The sequence below is a fragment of the Taudactylus pleione genome, unplaced genomic scaffold (genome assembly GCF_031769625.1).
Source record: "Taudactylus pleione unplaced genomic scaffold, aTauple2 ptg000400l, whole genome shotgun sequence".
Classification (NCBI taxonomy): Eukaryota; Metazoa; Chordata; class Amphibia; order Anura; family Myobatrachidae; genus Taudactylus; species Taudactylus pleione.
The window spans coordinates 4,986,320-5,000,968 of record NW_028284802.1 but is presented as its reverse complement, the minus strand read 5'-3'; positions in this window follow the sequence as shown (position 1 = coordinate 5,000,968).

The window sequence follows — 14,649 nt, the reverse complement described above, 5'->3', positions numbered from 1 at the left end:
CTCTCAAAAATGATATTTTGCATCTGCTATGAAAATCTAATAAATAAATACAGACATTTTTTACTGTTACATGTCTTGCATTTTGTGCCCATTTACTGTTGTTTTATCCTGTAAACACCCTTTATAGTTTATACTATACTGCATTATACCTGTGATGCATTTATCTCAGAGAGAACAAGGTAAAAAAAATCATTGTTAGTCCGGCTTTGCGTCTATATTTCAGTCAAAGGTTGAGCACGGGGCTTGGTAAGGAATTTGCACAGGCCGAGGGGAGGAATTGGATGAAGTGAGCAGGTTCCTTGCACAGTATAGAGTAGTTTAGTTTTATGGTGTAGTATAGAGTAGTTTAGTTTTATGGTATAGTATAAAGTAGTTTAGTTTTTCTGGTATAGTATAGAGTAGTTTAGTTTTATGGTGTAGTATAGAGTAGTTTAGTTTTATGGTATAGACTGAGTAGTTTAGTTTTCTGGTATAGTATAAAGTAGTTTAGTTATTGTGGTATAGTATAGAGTAGTTTAGTTTTATGGTATAGTATAGAGTAGTTTAGTTATTGTAGTATAGTATAGAGTAGTTTAGTTTTATGGTATAGTATAGAGAAGTTTAGCTTTATGGTAAAGTATAGAGTAGTTTCGTTTTTGTGGTATAGTATAGAGTAGTTTAGTTTTATGGTGTAGAATAGAGTAGTTTAGTTTTATGGTGTAGTATAGAGTAGTTTAGCTTTTGTGGTATAGTATAGAGTAGTTTAGTTTTATGGTGTAGTATAGAGTAGTTTAGTTTTATGGTATAGTATAGAGTAGTTTAGCTTTATGGTAAAGTATAGAGTAGTTTCGTTTTTGTGGTACAGTATAGAGTAGTTTAGTTTTGTGGTATAGTATAGAGTAGTTTAGTTTTATGGTGTAGTATAGAGTAGTTTAGCTTTATAGCATACTATACAGTATTTTAGTTTTATGGTGTAGTATAGAGTATTTTAGTTTTATGGTATAGTATAGAGTAGTTTAGTTTTATGGTGTAGTATAGAGTATTTTAGTTTTATGGTATAGTATAGAGTAGTTTCGTTTTATGGTATAGGGCGAAGATAACTTTTCATCTTGAGGAACGTGAATTATTGTAATGAGATAAAGAGAAAGCTAGGCATATTTTAGGGCAATTTTTGTGGTTATTTTCCATCTGCAAAAGGAATTTAGTTTAGCACCACCTCAGAGCTAGGCCTCATAGTATGCTTTTAATGGAACCCATCTTGCAGCTTCATGTTGCAGAGAAGCGCAATTCTAGGTGCCCGCTGAGCAATGTGACAAAACAATTCCATATATTCTTTTCCGATATACTTTATAAGCGAGCAGCATTTTTAGGACAACAAAATGAAAATGATGAAGTGAAAGGGTGGATCTTAATGAACGTTACAGTTTTGCTGCATGTTTTGTCAACTTTCAACTATCACTCAGAGAGTCCACCTAAAATGGGCAAAGCTGGGGAGTATCAATGCAATTCGCAACAAACCTAGTTACCATGATATAATCCCCAGCCCCCCCTTCCCCCCTCCACGCAGCACAATGCTTCTGTTTGTTGCAGGGTTCATGATAACCCAAATCACGTCGCCATACCCCACACACTTGTTAGTTTGATCCTCTGTCTGGGATGTGTGCATTGGACACCACCATTTTGTAGGCTGAAATTGATCCAATCAAAAAACTCGACAAAGAGGCTGATCACATGCACACCACCTGTTTTATACCCCCAATCGCAGACACACCCACAATTCACACCATTGGTCACCTAACAACCACCTGACCCCTTAAACCCACTTAATCGGCCTAGTAACAAGGCTGTCAAGACAGCCGATCAGCAAAAACCCCAGGATTCTTATTTAAGCTCAAGTTTATGAAACTTTCGCTTTCTATAGCAAGTGACATCAGTAAATTGATAGGCAGCATGGTAAAAATCCTACAAAATGTCCGCCCCTGAGTGTCAGTGTTGTTAATCAATCCTCTCAGCTTTCTAAGTTGGGCAGTCAGGACAAATGTGCTTGGTCACTTGTCATGGTTGGTGCATACACACATCCGGCTAGAGAAAAGCAACCCCCATCCATTACCCCTCCTCTAAAATAACTTTTTTTATGTTTTCCCAATTGGAACACAGAGACAGAACACCCCCAAAGCGAGATTGTCCCAGCTAAGTTAGGATGGTCGGGAGGTTAATGCTTTTATGGCAGTACCAAGTCATAGGAAAATCAGCCCCCATGACCTATTATGGAGTTTTGTTTTATTTTTACTTTTGTCATTTTAATCTGCTCTCTGTAGAGAAGGAGGTAAAAGGAAACTCCCCTCGGAATATTCAGGAGGTTGAAGACGTGACAGTTGGTTAAAATGATGGGCTCTGACCTGGGAAGAGCCTATTGGGAGGATTTGGTAATGTATTTTCCTTCTGCAGGTGTCATCGGTCGTGGTCGTGGGTACCTCATATCTTGAGACGTTATAGACAACTGTTGATTATTTGAATATTCTCCACGTAATCACAGTCTTTATCCTGCCACAGCTATCTAATATCTGTCATGTCCATTGATGGTCACATAACTGGCAATAAGGGGCAATGCCAATCAATAATTCAATGCCTGACAACGCTACGCAGAATAATCGCACAAGGCGTCTGCTGGGAAGATATGTAGATATTGATTGTCTGGGAATCGCTTAGAATTGGGCGCACAGTTGTTTATTTTTGCATGAGAGACGCATTTCTGTACTGATTGGCTGCGTGAGTTCATATATATTTTCTTTGTGTATCTATGACTTGCATCTTCTTACTCCTGGAGAGGCAGAATTGGCGCGGTCAGGTGAGGGGGGGGGGGAGGCAAGCGTTGGCTGAGCACAGGGCCTGATTCAGATTTCCAGTGTTCAGTCGCTTGACCCGTTCATGTGCAGTATGGGTCCTGCATGTTCGCACACAGAGCGGCAGCAGACTGTCAGTGATTAACAGTCTGCTGCCATTTGTGGCTTTAGGGGGCGGCAATGGCCTCTGTTGTCCGAAACAAAGACTTGTTGCCACCGTTGGGGGAAAGGGAAGAGGCTTGGATCTCCATCAGCTTACGTAGATTTCCTAGCCTCTTTCTCTAATCTGTGGTGACCCACAGTGTGCAGGTACGCAGTTACAGCTGAGCACTACTTCCAGGTGCTGGACGGCTGATGCACCAGCTAGCAGCTTCCACTTGTAATTCATTAGCATCACACCTAGAATCATATTGCATCCCTGACATTGGCATTTGGAGAGGAAATACAGGGCCTGATTCACAGCCGCTCGCAAAAAGCGAGCGCTTGCTCTGAATCAGGGCGGCACCTTTTTTTTTAAAACCGGCCTCCCGGCCGCTCGCTAAACTGTGGGTGACCACCCACAGCTTTTGCGAGCGGCCAGCTGTTGGTCGCGATGGTTGCGACCATTGCGACCATCGGGCTTGCGACGAGACCATAGTGGTAGGGTCTAATAGAGCCAGAAGCTCACTACTGACATCACATGTAATGTCAGTAGGGCCACCTTCAAACGGCTGGCGTTCCTTCGGGAACACCTCAGTTTGGACAGCCAGCCCCCCTCCCCGCCTACAAAACGGGGCGAGCTGTCGATCAACATCGACAGCCGCCCCGTTTTGTTGCGAGCCCATTAGCGAGTGATTTCTCGCTCGCTCCGGGGCTCGTGTGCGCACGGCCCGGCCATCGACTCGCTTGCCAGTGGGTCTGAATCAGACCCACAGTACAAATTACAATTTGGTCTTTAAAGGGACAGACGACACATGCCTGCTTTTCATTTCATTTGTTGTTTGCATATGTTTTGCTTTTATATTCAGTTACATTTTTTTATTGAAAATAAATCAATATATTAATAACACTGACAGACACTATTCTCTCATGTATATTCCCTTGTATGGCACTACAGAACCCCTTTGGCTCCTTAGAAATAAAACTTAATAATAATAATAATAATAATAATAATAATAATAATAATAATAATAATAATAATAATGTGTATGACACTTGATTATATAACTATATTTGGCCTGATTCGGAGTTGGCCGCAAGTGTATATGGCTTCAAGTGTATTGTGGCGCAGCCCAGTGTTTCCGCGTCCGCAGTCATCATCATTACTATCCACACTTACACCAGCCGCGTGCTGCGTGCAAAAGTTCCATCAGAAACAGGCGTTTCTGTCATACGTGCACCTCAGAATAGCGTAGAAATCTGGCCACATGCTAATGACACTCCCGTGGAATGGAACTCTTATGAGTGTTCGCAAGGGAGTCGGCCAGTTGACATCCAGAGTCGCCAATTTCATGGACAGTGAGAACCGGCCGCGTACAAACAATCCATGCACAGTCTCTTACTGCTACTATTACCAGGGCCGTTGAGAGTCTTCCTGGGCCTGGGTACTGGCAAGGGGGCAAGGTCTAATGTAAGGAGGCATGGACAAAGGTACAATTAAACCCTGGTAAATGCGGCATCACAAAGCAACGCCGCATGCTCCACAAGGGAGCGCCATTGTGCCCCTCAGCCAGGGGCAAATCAAGGGGGCGAGGGCAGCAGTCTCCTTGTACTGACTGTCAGCGTCTTCAGCAGTCTCCCCGTACTCACTGCAGCCCAGCAAAGAGCAGTGTGTGCTGGGCGCTGCTACCACTGTCAGGAGGGGATGGAGAGTGGCAGACCGAGGCCCCCCACTGAGCCCCTCCAGCAAGCCCGGGTAATCAGACCCTGCCCCCCCTCCCAACGCCCCTGTCTATCACTGCTAAGCAGCCTCTCTACGCAATCTCTGTGCATAGGGTGTAAGGATACACGCTTGTTACACCAAGCTTATTGCTACTGTTTTGGAGCTGCGTGAATCCTGAGAAGCGCATAAATACAATACATCTGCGTTGTCCGCTAAATGTGATAAAATATGACATGTGTACGTGTTGTGTTAGAAACTGAGGAAATGCTATCCGTGAAAAATTGTTAAAACAAGATCCATAACTGCAAACAGCACGTGAAGCGTGCGAGCCACGGGGATATCAGACTAAACAGTGCAGGCGGTGCCTTAGTAATGCCGATCCCGGCATCATAGGCGCAGTGGCAAAACTATGGGAGACAATGGAGGCGCCTGCTGCCGGGCTCCAGGTCTGAAGGGGGCACCTCCTCCATTGTCCACAACATATTCACCCCACTTAGGGCTGTAACTATGTACCCGGAGTGTACCGCCACTGCCGCCCAATACATGGCACCCCTTCCCGGCACCTCAGAAGCCACCATACATTAGTGGAGAGCTCCATGTCAGACCATCAGCTGCCACCTCCGTCTATCTATAGCCTCTCTGCATGCGAATTGCTACATTACACAGTCAGCAGCTGTGACGGGCGGGGGGGCACCAAATTATAACTTGCCTCCAGGCGTCTGGGATTATTTATGCCACTGCATAGGCGCACTGCATGGGGACTGTCTGACATCAATATAATAGATGTATTTGGCTTGGTCTCAGGGCCTGATTCAGAGCGCTCGCTCTGAATCAGGGCCGGTCTTTTTTTTTTTTTTAGAATGGCCTCCTGGCCGCTCGCATAGCTGTGGGTGACCACCCACAGCTATAGCGAGCGGCCATGATGATGGTCGCGATGGTCTTGACCATCGGGCTTGCGACGAAACCCTTGTGGTAGGGTCTCGTTGCCGCAAGCCCCAGAGAGATTTCGGCTCTAACAGAGCCGGAATGTCTCCACTGACATCACCTGTGATGTCAGTGGGACCGGCCCCAAACGGTAGGCGTTCTCATGGGAACACCTCCGTTTGGGCAGCCACCCCCCCGGCCCACCCACCAAAGGGGGCGTGCTGTCACTCAACATAGACAGCACGCCCCCTTTGGTGCGAGACCCTGAGCGACGGATTGCCCGACGCTATCCGGGTCTCGCACATGCGCACGACGGAGCCGGCTCCGACGTGCGCATGCGCTCTGGGCCACCATCGACCCGGTTGCGAGCGCTCAGTGCTTGCGACCAGGTCAGAATCAGACCCTGAGGGTGATGGGTATATGTGTATTAAATACCTTCCAGCATATGTTTGTTAGAGAACAATATAGGCAGAATACCACTGTATTTTTAAAGCAGACAGCACGGAGTGTCTTACTAATGCGGACATATCAATTCCGTCTTTGGACAGTATTAAAAACTGTATAATTGATAATTAAACTGTGACTGTTAATAGCCTGACACTGGCCCTGATTCAGACCCGGACGCAAGTGGCCGTTCGCACGTTCGGCGTACGTGCCGAAAAATGTAAATTCAAGCGCTCGCTCGTAATTTCGTACGCAGCTAATCTTCCGCCCCATAGTCTCCCAACCCCTCCTCTAGCTAACGAGCGAGCCAAATTGCGACCGTACATCTCCAATTTTGCATACAGGGAACGCTCGCACAAGTCCAAACCGGAAGTGGGCCTGTCAGATTTCGATTACCTGCTCGTTCATTCTGCATACCTACTTCAATCGTATCATGCCAATCAAGATATCAATTAGCTTAATTGCTCTTCACATGTTTGCAATTCATTTTTTTTCATTCTCAATAAACTTTACTCTTGTCCGTGTTTGTTTTTTCACGCAGAATACGTACGGTTTAAACAATGGTTTCCTTTATCCAAAATACATGTTTTTGTCATTTTTCCTATTGTTTTCCGTGTTTTGTCTGACGCATATTTTACTTGTTTCATTTTTTTATTTAAATTAGCTAACGCATGTCACTGCATTAAGCCAATCGTAACTCACATTAGATTTTTTAGCCTGTCGAACACATGACTCATACACTAACCAATAGAATGGTTCCTGTTAATTTTCCAAATACATTAGCCAATCAAAATTATTATCTGGTCTTTATTAAAACTGTTTTTTCCAAAATCCACCATTGCCATCATGAGAGCCTCTGCGTTCACCAGGCGGGAGCTTCTTGTACTGACGGAGGTAATGGACCGGCGGATAACCAGCCAGCCTCCCCCCATCAGCAACAGAGAGAAGCGTTCTGCCTATGCGGAGGTTCGCCGCCGCCTGCGCTCCTTCGGCTCACGCTGACAGATCGGCCAGCTGGAGCGCAGGTGGTCGGATCTGCAACGCCACACGCCACGCTTGCTGGCATGTTTTAGACAGCGTATAGCTGAAAGTAAGTCTATTTTTTTTTGCTTTCTTTTTTTTTTTTGCGGCCCTATCTGCGTGTGCATGTTTGCATTCTTGGCCTGTTTGTTTATTTACTACATATCTGCGTGTGCATGTTTTCATTCTTGCCCTGTTTGTTTATTTACTACATATCTGGGTGTGCATGTTTTCATTCTTGCCCTGTTTGTTTATTTACTACATATCTGCGTGTGCATGTTTTCATTCTTGCCCTGTTTATTTTTTTTAGTCCATATCTGCGTGTGCATGTTTTCCGTTTTTTTTTTATATTTGTAAATAATTTTTTAGGATGTTTTCAAGGTAATAAAGTAAACAAAATTTTAATTTTTATCCATCATTTAGGGGCAGAGCGCAGACTACGCCATCATCGGCAGCGACGACGTTGGCCTCGTCCCCTATCCCCAACTCCCAGCCAATCCTCCTCTCCCCAACCTACCCCTAATTCACCCTCCAACCCAGCCTGGCCAGACCCGGACGCCCCTCCCTCTAGGATACTTCCCATCCCTCAAAATTCCCCCTCCCCTCAACCCCCCTCTCTCTTTTCATCACCCTCCCCTCCAACCACCCCTCTCTTTTACACCCCCTCACCACCTTCAGAAATCACCCCTCCTACAACAGACCTGCATTGACCTACCTCCGAGGAGGACGATGGTGGGGCTACAGGTCCAGGCGTCATTGTCAACGGTATGTTTCCCTTTTACCTTTTTTTTTATTTTTATTGCTTTTTGGTGGATGTTAGCCTTTGCCTATGCATTTTTCAAATTTTAGTTATTTTGAATGTTTGTTATATATATCTTTTAAAAATGTCTATGATGTTTTCCCCTTACACATATCACACATGTCCAAACACTCATACTTGTATCTCTTGTTTACGGTACCCACAAATGTAGTTTTTGTGCGTACTTCTCCATTTTTACATTTTTTAGTTTTCTGAGTCATTTTTGGGAATTTACTTGGGCCAAGAATGTTGGCTTTGAATTGTAATGTTTGTCCAAATTGTCACTTTTTGTAAAGTTGAATTTCCTTTTGAAGTTGTTTGTCAAACAAAATTACGTTTTTTTTTTATTAAGCACCTCAATTTTTTAACCAACAGAGGACCAGAGGCAGCTGACGGAGGCAGCAGCGTGTGTGCAGAGGCTGAGGGGCCATGTTATAGGCATGCTGGTGGTCCTCGATCACATGGCGGGGATCCTGCGCCATTAATTTTTTGTTTTGTCTAAAATTTGGACATGTCTGTTAAAAATAAAAAAACAAGTTTGGTTTAAAGTCTCATTCCTTCTCTGTAAATATTATATTGTTTAACCTTACATAAGTCGACTATTGCAGCAAGTTTTTTAAAGTAATGTAACTTACATTGTAGAAAGCTGAATTATGTAAGCTGGCACATTCAACACCTAACAATACCAATAGGTTTGTAGAATTATCTGCTTTTTTTTTTGGGGGGGGGTAAGGTAAATATTAAATGAAACCTGCTTAGGCCGAGATTAGAAAACATACTGATTCACCATAATACCTTTGGGTGTTTGTTTTGAGCCACTAAGCATGGTAAAATACTGCAAAATTGTATTCATTACAGGAATAGCCCTTAAGCAAGTTTTCATTTTTTGAACCAGGTTACACTTGCATGTAATTTAGAAAGGAAATGTTTTTTTAAACATAACAAAAAATGTTTTAATCGAAAATAAGAAACACAAAGTGATTTTTGACAATCAATACACACAGTGAAAACACTCTCCAAAAATCAGCCTACACCCAAAAAAAATAATCAAGAACTGTTTGATGAAGTAGCATGCCAACATGATTCCACAAATGAGTTGCCGCCAAATTTGGTCCAGAAGTTAAATCCAATGTGTCCACATGAAGTAAATTTTTAGGATCAGGTTAGTAGTCATTGTTTTCCCAAAAAATATTATGGAATAAAACACAAAAAGATAAAAAAAATGTAAAATTGTTAATTACATTATTACATGTCTACATTGTGTCATCTAACTTCATTTGGGACAATAATTACGTAAAAAATCGGGCCACCACATCATCGCGTATGGCCCCCCCACATACTGACCTCCAACCAACCTCGGGGGGGCCATCCTCAGGCAAGGCATCCTCTGACTGCATAGGGACACCACTCCTTATGGCGATGTTGTGAAATATCCCACACAGGACCACAATTTTTGAATACATGAGCTCGCCACCAGAGCGGTGGAGGCATCTGAATCGGCCTTTTAAAAGGCCGATACAGCGCTCCACCACTTGCCTGGTGGCTGTAAGTGCGGAATTATACTCACTTTGTGGCCCTGGTGTGGGAGCCAAATAAGGAGTGAGCAGTCAGGGCGTGCAAGGGTAGCCACTGTCTCCTGTGAAAAAGAAGTTACAAAATCAGGATCACTGTGTATCAAGCTTTGCATTGGTATCTAAAAAAGGTCTCCACTTACCCAGAAGCCACGCATCACCAGCTTGTAGGTTGTTTAATTTATGCCAAATCCCTGATTGCCGGATGATGAATGAGTCATGTGCACTCCCGTGTAATTTTGCATTCAGGGACAGGATCTGGAGGGAGGCATCACATACCACCATTACATTCAGTGAGTGATAGTGTTTTCGGTTCCGAAAAATGGCCTCCAGCTGTGCTGGAGGCTGAGGTGGTATGTGAGTACCATCCACAACCCCTATGATGTGTGGGATGCCAGCTATTTGGTAAAAATTGGCCTTCGCCACACTAAGGGAACCCATATCCAAAGGCATTTGAATAAAATGATGGAGGTGCTTGAAAAGGGCCTCCATCACTGCCCTCAGGATCCTTGAAAAGGGGGATTGGGAGATTCCCACAACTATTCCCACCGTGGTTTGAAAGGATCCTGAGGCACAGAAATGTAGCACCACCATAAATTGCGTAAGTGGTGGTATTGCTGTAGGACTGTCAATTTGCCGCTCAAGATCACTCTCTATTAATGAGAGAGTGTCTATGATGATTTGGGGCGGAAGACGGTAGCGCCTTAACACCTCATCATCGGGCATTCCAAAAAGGGTGACACGTGTTCTATATATCTGGGGCCTTGCACGCCTACGATGCCTATGCCTGGGACGAGATTGAGGTTGGTCGGCTTCCGGCAGCATGGCCACAATAATACGACCAACATCAACCTGAAATGGTAAGTAATGTAGTTAAGTTATGTTGCCCCAAAAAATGCCAAAAAAATACTTATCTTTTTGTTAAAATCCAAAGATGCTTACATGCCGGGGTATTGTCATGATTTCAAAAACCTACATTTCAAAATCCAAAAAAAAGTTTAGAATTTTGGGTGGCCATTTTGTAATCTTGTGATTTTAGAAAATTGGCCAAAATAAAGGGTGGGAGCACACATTTCGAACAATAGAAAAACTACATTGAGAGGACTTCCACTATTTGCCCAAAAAAAAGCACCCAAAAATTTGAACGCTAAATGGTTCGCATTTTTACAAGGGGAATGAAGCCTACAAAAGTGCGCTAAATGGTTTGCATTTTTACAAGGGGAATGAAACCTACAAAAGTGCGCTAAATGGTTCGCATTTTTACAAGGGGAATGAAGCCTACAAAAGTGCTCTAAATGGTTTGCATTTTTACAAGGGGAATGAAGCCTACAAAAGTGCGCTAAATGGTTTGCATTTTTACAAGGGGAATGAAGCCTACAAAAGTGCGCTAAATGGTTCGCATTTTTAACATCCCCAAAAACCCTAAAAAAAACCTTAATGAGGCCAAAATATGCGAAGAACAATACATGAACATTTAAAAATCAAGTTAAAATCAAAACTTACCAATACACGATAAATAAGTCACAGAACAAAAACGTCATTGGGGCACAGCCAAAAAAACCCTACAACCAAAAAAAATACATATTATTTTTTGACCCCAAAAAACAATTTTGAAGATCCATAATTTACACAAGGATGACGGGAAAAAACTTACACAAAAAATACACCACAAATAAAATAACCACACCAAAAAATGCGAACGGAAAGTTGTTAAAAAAAAAACGCCTCGAACACACTCCAAAAAACCTCCTTCAAACACTACTCCCTCCAACAATACACTCCGAACCACGCAACCTCCAACAAACAACACCCGCCACCTCGACTCAGGTCGCCAAAAGCCATAAATAGTGTTTTGTTTCCCGCTCAAATTAATACGGATCATAGGAACGCACAATCAATGATGCGGTCGAATAATAAGGACGCATGTATAAATACGTCACGGAAAAAAACAAACGGTCTGGTGTAGTTCAAGTTTTTTCATGAAAAATGGCTACAGACCAGCCAAACAATGGCCAAGAGGCGGCCGGTAAGTATTTCTCTCATTTCTATTCAAGGATTATTTTGAACCAGAATATAGTGAAAGATTGACATCTAAATTTTAATTAATTTAATGTAAATAGGTGTTGAGGATGACATGGAAGAGGCTGCTGGGCCCAATATTCCGGCCAAAGCTGGGAAAAAGAAAAGGCAGCCACAATTCATAAGAAAGGAGATGGAGGTTTTGATTCAGAAGTGTGTGGACATCCTGCCACAGGCAGACAGGAATATGGGTGTAAGCCAGAAGTGGAGAATGTGGGAGGAGATAGCCAGTGCTGTCAATAGGGTGGGTGATTATGTCCGTCTAGCCCGGGATGTCAAACGCCGGTAAGTTAAAAATAAAAAATAAAAATGTGGATACAGGGCCAAATAATGCAGGAATAATGCCAACTTTTTCACCCACAGATGGCAAGACTTCGAATATCGCATGAAGCAAAAACTGGCTGACAGGGCTAGGCATGCAAGGGGGACAGGTGGGGGTCCCACCCCTGTGTCATTGGAGCTGACTGATTTGGAAGAGCTGGCACAGGGGTGTGTGCAGGATGTGGAGGTGTTTGGCGTGTCCAACATGGATACGGACATGCCAGACTTTGCGGCTCCTCATGTTGTCCCAGGTAAATGTTGTGATGTAACCAACTCTGAAATGTTATTGTGACAATATGTAGATTCTAATGTGACTCTTTTCTCTTTTTTCTCACAGAGACACAGGCGGATGAGTCTGCTCCAGAGGGGAGCCTTGGCCGCAGAATTTCTGCTGGCTCTGCAGGGGAGGAACCAGTACATTCGGCTGAGGACCCTGCAGAAGCCAGTCCAGGGCAATCCCCCTCGCAGGCAGTGGCACTCCTCACAGAACTCAATTTTAAATCGGATTACCATATGGAGATTCTGCAGAGGATGGACGCCAGTCTGCTACGGGTGGCTGAGGCCCTGGAGCAAAATGCTGCGGCCAACATGACCATTGGTCTGGCCCTGGCTGAAAATACCAGGGCCAACATCCGAATCGCCAATGCCCTGGAGCAGCTCGTTTGCCAGCACATGGTGGAGCCGACCTCCCTTCCTGCCGGAACATCAGGATCCTCCACCTCTGGCACAACAACAGCCATTCCTCCAAATGTGCCTAGCCCTGTGCCTAGTCCAGAGGCCACAACATCTGCCTCTGGACAGGCCAGCCAGAGGACATCCCGGACCCGGTCTGGCGCCCACCCTACCCCAGCCAAACGGGGAAAAAAACGATTTACAGCATTGGCTACTTTTCCCACACTCCTACTGTGCTTGCCCCATATTCCTTTAGGGCCAAAACTTCCCTCTCCTTTCTTGTGAATTGTTTTTAATGTGTTTGTTTAAGCTTGCCAACACTGGTAATATATTTGTCATAATTATTTCAGTTATTATTGCCTAACACTGCCCAAAAACTGTATTTGCTAAATGCACATGAAATCTTTAAAAATGTGTGTATGAAATTAAAAAATTGACAAATGTTCTCCATTGTATTGTGACATTATTTTAAAAATGGTTTAGAGTTAATCCTGGCCCACAAGCCAAAAACGAAATCCCCCCCCCCCCAAAAAAAAATGGGTTTAAAAAAAATGGTTTCTTTAAGGAACACTTTGAAATTAAAAAAAGGATGCAAATTCTCCAGGCCAAAGCAAAATGGTAAAATACACACAAACATGATGACATTATTGTTACAGTATCACAAAACCCCCCAAAAATTGTAAAGAACATTCCTACAAATGTACACTAATTGATTGTGTAATCCTGAAATTAGCAGCTGAGATTTTCACCTGCGTACGGTTTTGTGCTAACCAAAAAAACTCTTTTCAAAACACATTACAAGCTGGTTTGCAATTCAAAGTTGATTGTTTTTCTGACAAGCCGTGATAAATCGATGAAACATCGAGGAGGCCCGGACCGGAGGACAAGCCCATTGACATTGTGGTCGAGTAATCCACACCCCAAGCTGTGCGAGCAATTTGAACGGAAAGAGGATCAGCCAGTGACGTATGACTTGGTACGAACACATTTGACGTTCGCATCAGATAATTTATGTACGCCCCAAAAACGCCTCGCCACGCCTGCATTTTTCCATCTCCACCCCCGTCAACGCCCAAAAACGGCCTGTTCTGTCAATCACATTTGACATGTCACTTCCTGTTCGCAATTTGACAAACGAGACAAACAAAGCTCGCAATCTGCCGTACGCACATGCGCAGTGTAACACCGGCGCATGCGTGGTTTCACAACATCGGAACGCAACGAGCGTACTGATGCTAACGAACGGCTCTGAATGAGGGCCACTGTTTCATAATATATAGCCGCAATATCGATTATATAATTTAAAGACTGAATTCCAGTTAGGATTATCATTCAAGAAAATTGATAACACAGTGGTGAACCCAGGAAATACATTTCTAAATACTGTATATAGCAGCTTTAAGCTGCTGCATTAAATGGTCAGATCATTGTCCCTGAGATAGAAATAACTAGCTTTCATCTCAGATGTGGAATACTCGCAACATTTGTACCTTTCTTGGACCAACAGATGATATAATGGATATTGGGCCTGATTCAGACCCACTCGCAAGCGGCTGTCCGCTCGCAAGTGGGTCGATGGTGTGCACTGCGCATGCGCACGACGGCGGGAGCTCCGTCGTGCGCATGCGCCAGACGCAACAAGCGAAGGACTTTCCTTCGCTCGTTGTGTCTGATCAAAAGGGGCGTGCTGTCGATGTTGATTGACAGCACGCCCCCTTTGGTGGGCGTGCCGGGGGCGTGCCTCCCAGACGGAGGCGTTCCCAAGGGAACGCCTACCGTCAGAAGCCGGCCCACTGACATCACTAGTGATGTCAGTGGGAGTGATTTTGGCTCTGATAGAGCCAAAATCACTCCGGGCTTTGCGGTTGAGAAACTCAACCGCAGGCTCCGGCTCGCAGTGGCGATGGTCGCGATGGTCAAGACCATCGCGGCCATCAACCTACACGCTCGTATAGGCTGTGGGTGGTGACCCACAGCTATACGAGCGTCCGGGAGGACGCTCCATAATTATGGAGGACGGCCCTCATTCAGAGCGTGCGCTCTGCTCAGAGTGTCCGGCTCTGAATGAGGGCCTTTATGTGTACTAATAAGTAACAGTTGATCAAAACAGTTATTATTAATCTCAGCAAACAGCCA